The following is a 5,079-nucleotide window of genomic DNA, read 5'->3' as shown; positions in this document are numbered from 1 at the left end:
CTCGCGGGCACCGGAAAAAAGCTCACAGACACTAGCGATTTAATTAACTCCATAATTAGCCAAAGTGTCCACCTTCATCGTCAAAGCCTTAAGTTGGGCAGCTATAGCAGTTGCTGCATCCAACTTCAGAATTCCTGCTACCTTTCCCTAAGTCAGTCTCTGGGAAGGATTCTGGTACTCATTAGCAACCATCAGTTCAATAAGTTCATAAGCTTCATCGTAGCTTTTATTCCACAAGGCTCCTCCTGATGATACATCAAGCATGGGTCTAGAAGTAGCACCCAATCCATTGTAGACACAGTTAATAATCATCCAATTAGGCATGTCATGGTATGGGCACTTTCTTAGGATCTCCTTATATCGATCCCAATCTTCATACAGAGATTCTTCAGTTTGTTGAGCAAACTGAGTAAGAGCATTTATGATTAGTCTTCGCCATAGGGAAGAATTTAGTGAGAAATTTTTGAGCAAGATCTTTCCAAGTGGTGATAGACCCTGCTAGTAGAAAATGTAACCAGCACTTAGCCTTGTCCCACAGAGAAGAATAGAAAGTGTCGCAGCTTTATAGCATTTTCAGCCACATCATTAAATTTGAACGTGTCGCAGATCTCGATGAAATCCCTGATGTGCATGGTGGGGTCTTCAGTAGGAGAACCCTCAAACTGAACTGAGTTCTGTATTATCTGAATCGTGCTTGACTTGATCTCAAAAGTATTAGCCCTGATGGCTGGCCTGATGATGTTTGACTGAATGTCATTAATCTTAGGCTGAGAATAGTCCATCAAAGCCTTAGGATTTTCTGCTTGATCACCCATCTCTACTAAAGTTGGTTCCTTGACTTTCTCTTCTTTTTCTACCTTCTTTTCTTCCTCAAAAACTTCCCTTCGAACCACCACAAGTTCTTTCTCGGCTTTATCCAGTGTTCTCTTACGAGTACGCGAACGCGTATGCATATACCCTCACTAGAGTACCTGAAACAAGACAAGGAATAAATAAGTAACAATGTCCGAGTCAATGAACTTTAACGACCACTGATGGAAAGCACATAAACTATAAATTAACACTGCAGTCCCCGGCAGCGGCGCCAAAAACTTGTTAGTCGCTAAACACGCGCTAATAATTCACGCAAGTATACGCATTCGCAAGTAATATAGAATTATTTCTAGTTCAATCCCACAGAGACTGGCGTTGGTTAACTATTTAATTCATGGCACTTAAGCAACAATGTATGGTTATTATTCAATGCTAAGATGATAACAATTTGGGTTGTTTATAACTAAGAATTAAGCTAACAATTATAACTAAGGGAATAAGATTGGTTGAATTAATATATATGACAAACATGAGATTCTAACTTCATTAAATAATTCATTCAATAGCCTTATTATTCTTAAGCTTAGCATGCAATGGTGATGACACTAATCAGACAACACGAAACTGATAAACGCCAACTTTCGTTGCACGAGTACCATACTACCAGACATCCACAAAAGAGATAGAAGCTGAATAGACACCAATTATATTGAGACCCTATATGTCTATAGAATTTGACAACATAACGATTTAAGCACAAGTTATCTATCATAATTACACAGGGCAAGTAAGATGGGTAAAATTACCTATGAATCATGCATAACAATAACACATGAACCTATGCAAGCATGGCAAGTTCTAAATCCTTAAATTCACTGTCACTTAATTAAGAATTAACACGCTATCTTATAAGTTCACGACTCTTATAAGACGAATAAGCACAACCAATACTAGGTTATCATACAATCACCATACACTAAGGCATCGAAACAATTTAACTAAAGAAATCCATAAATAAATCCGCTAGAACCCCACGATAATGATTAGCCCATAATCGGACTCATCATCAACGTGGGTTCCAATGAAAGCATGGTATAACAAACGTAGTCTTTGTAACGAATAAATAAAACCAAGTACAAAACAAGACTAAAGGTTCATAAGTAAGAAAACTAGCATCCAAGTTACAACTTAAAACAAAGATGTAAAAGTAAAAAAAAAAGTTCTTCTTCATCTTCGTTGAATTGTGCTAATACGGTCTTCGTACGGCTCTCCTTGCGCTCTGGTACGTCTCTCTATGAAAATGTTCTTATTTGAATATTTATAGCAGCCCTAATCAATCTGGAAGTCTCCCAATTAAAATTGTATTAGAATCAGGATTCAAAACTTTCACACTGTTGCGGCCGCGCGCTAACACAGCGCGGGCGCGCTGTCATTCTGGAATCCTGGCACGGCCGCGTGCTATCACAGCGCGGGCGCGTCGTCCTTCTGGGAAAAACTCAAATTTCATCTTTTTCCTTGCTGCTTCGAGCCGGCTTCCACTAGCTTTTATTCCAACACCACCTTGACACCAAATTAGCACCAAAATAATGCTAATTCACCTAATTACCTAGATTATGCCTGAAATGCAAAAACACTAGAAAATATATTAAAACACTTAACAACTTGAGTACAAATGCATCAATTCAAAGCTTATTAGAGCATAATAAAGTGTCATAAATGCCACTCAACAGTAAAAAGAAGAGAAAGCAGGCACCCTTAACTGTTGTAAATGTGAGTGGTGAGGACCATATCCAACTAGAGTCGACCTTGGTCAAAAAGCCAAAGAAGGTAAAGAAAACCGAGCTGACCACTCAAGTAGCAACCTCAGCATATGCCAAAAGGATGCAGTTGTAACAGATGGAATTAAACAGACTCCTGAGGCATCTCTCAACATGGTGTCCCTATTGAACAAAGCATTCTCCCTAGTGCAATTTGTAAAGATTCTGCACCCTATCTTGAGCACTCTCAAGTTGATGAAAGAAGAAATAAGGTTAGCGCATACACTGAGAGCACATCTATTGAAGCTCCCGTATCTATTCAAGGGGAGCTGCCAACACTCAATGCTAACATCACTAATCTCATATCTTAAATTTCTTCTTCATAATGAAACACTTGAATCAACTTCTCAAGTGTTTTCAAAATCAAGTGACACAATACAAAAAACTGTGATCACCACCCAGGAACCAAAATTAGATGGTGAGAAGCTACTAGAAATAATAGTTAAAATATAGCATCTGCAACCCCAAATCTACACCAAGATCTTTTAAGGTTACAGTTCTAGAAACAAGAATTCCAAATTCTACAAATAATTTTTCACTTTATTTTCAAACTCTTTTCATAAATTCCCAAACTCAAAACTTAACCCACTAGTATAACTTCGAAAAGAAGTATACTAGACCAACGATTTAATAACATAACTAATACATACATATAAACACAACTTTATACAATAAAACTTACTCCAGTTCCGCAAACCCTAGACCAACCATCTTCCAAAAGCTTCTTCTTTGCTTTATTGAATTATGCAGCTAAACAGCGCAAGCTAATCCTCACCGGAGGTTAAATTTAAAAATAGGCAAGTATGAGTGAAAGAAATGCTCAGCAAGTTCATTATAGCATATATATGGTCGTTTTGATATAAAACTGACATCTGCATTAGAGCAGAACATATAAAATCATAATTGTTGAATCAGAAAATTTATTAAAGAATCGAATAATTGTTTTTCATTATATTTAAAATCCTTTTGATATTTTTGAGCGAAATGCTTCAGCAATACTTTGAATCTTGACGAGAATAAAACTCGTAAAACAGTGTTTACGAAATTATCGTAAACAACAATAACAAGAAATAATGATTATGGACTGAATCATAAACTTTATTCAGAACCGAACTCTTGACATTAATATTCATTTTGTTGTCATATCAAATTAGATATCAATACGAACTTTGATGCTCACAACATCCCATACTGAAGTCAACATCAATCATCTATACTAATACCACCTTTGATATTTAACATCAACCTAAATATCCATATCAATCAGAAACTAAATCAAAACTGTAACGTCTGAGGAATATTATGTAATTACTTTTATCAATAAATAGTTATTATATGATTTTATGTGAATTTTGGTGAATTATTTGATGATTGATATTAATATTTGGATGTTTATTTCTGATAAAATTAGGATATTTTAATTTTTAGGTATCCATAATTAAATATAGTTAATTTTGGTATTTTTCTGGTAATTTTTGGATTATTATATGATTTTATAAGAATTTATAGAATTGTTAATGATTATTTTTACGTACTTGTAAAATTAATTTTTAGAATCAGGAATCGTCTCACTTCAACCGTTTTTGCATTTTTACAACCCGAAACTCTTCTGAAAACTCTTTTCTAATCTAATCTGATAATTCTGAACACTTTCCGTGTTTTGACTTTTTCGATCCGGGGTACGGTTTGACCTGTACGAGTCACAGCGTGAAATTTCCGATACGTAGATCAATAAAAAAATCCGTATTCCCAAAAGGCGAGATATTATTACCTTATTTTTGTATAAAGTATTTTATAAGAGTCTATGTTCTGATAATTATCCAATTCTGGTATTAAAATCGAATCATTTTTTAGTTACTTAGCGGCTAAATAACCTATTTTCGGATCCGGTATGTAAGTGTAATTATTGAATTATTCAATAAATAAAGTATATGTTCGATCTGTCATCTATGTGTTGCTGTATTATCAATTGTTTGTGATTTGTTGGACGCGAAGATTAATTTTATAATTAATTATCGAGCTGTATGAATGTAATTCATTTTAAAATGATTTTTATTGGATATTTATTCTCATAAATGCTAAATTGCTCCTAAAATTATTTTTGTTGTTTTATAATTTTATTTATCATTTTTAGGAGTTTATAAAATTTAGAAATCAATATTTTATTTATTAATTATCTTTAAATGATTTTCTGACTCCATTTAATTGTAAAATCTATATTTAATTTCAAGATGTTTCAAAAATCATGAAAATTTTATTTTATTAACTTTTAAATACTTCTAGAATTTTAAAATTGTTTCGGAAATTTTCTGGCTTTTATTTGCCCGCGCATTTGTTCGTTATTTCGTTAAATCTGTAATTGCGAACATATTACGTATCCCAAAAACATTTTTAAAAATTATGAAATTGATGTTTTATTTGATTTGGAATATTTGTAAAATTTAAAAAT

The 5,079-nt window shown here is 33.7% G+C and overlaps 1 non-coding gene across 1 annotated transcript; it reads left to right on the top strand.

The window, feature by feature from the left end:
- The first annotated feature begins 322 nt into the window (after positions 1-322).
- LOC141681190 (small nucleolar RNA R71) lies at positions 323-429 on the top strand. Its single transcript, XR_012558631.1, has one exon. It is a non-coding gene; the product is annotated as a small nucleolar RNA R71 (small nucleolar RNA).
- The last annotated feature ends 4,650 nt before the right edge of the window (positions 430-5,079 follow it).

The sequence above is a fragment of the Apium graveolens genome, chromosome 8 (genome assembly GCF_009905375.1).
Source record: "Apium graveolens cultivar Ventura chromosome 8, ASM990537v1, whole genome shotgun sequence".
Classification (NCBI taxonomy): domain Eukaryota; kingdom Viridiplantae; phylum Streptophyta; class Magnoliopsida; order Apiales; family Apiaceae; genus Apium; species Apium graveolens.
This window is presented reverse-complemented; position numbering and strand designations above follow the sequence as displayed.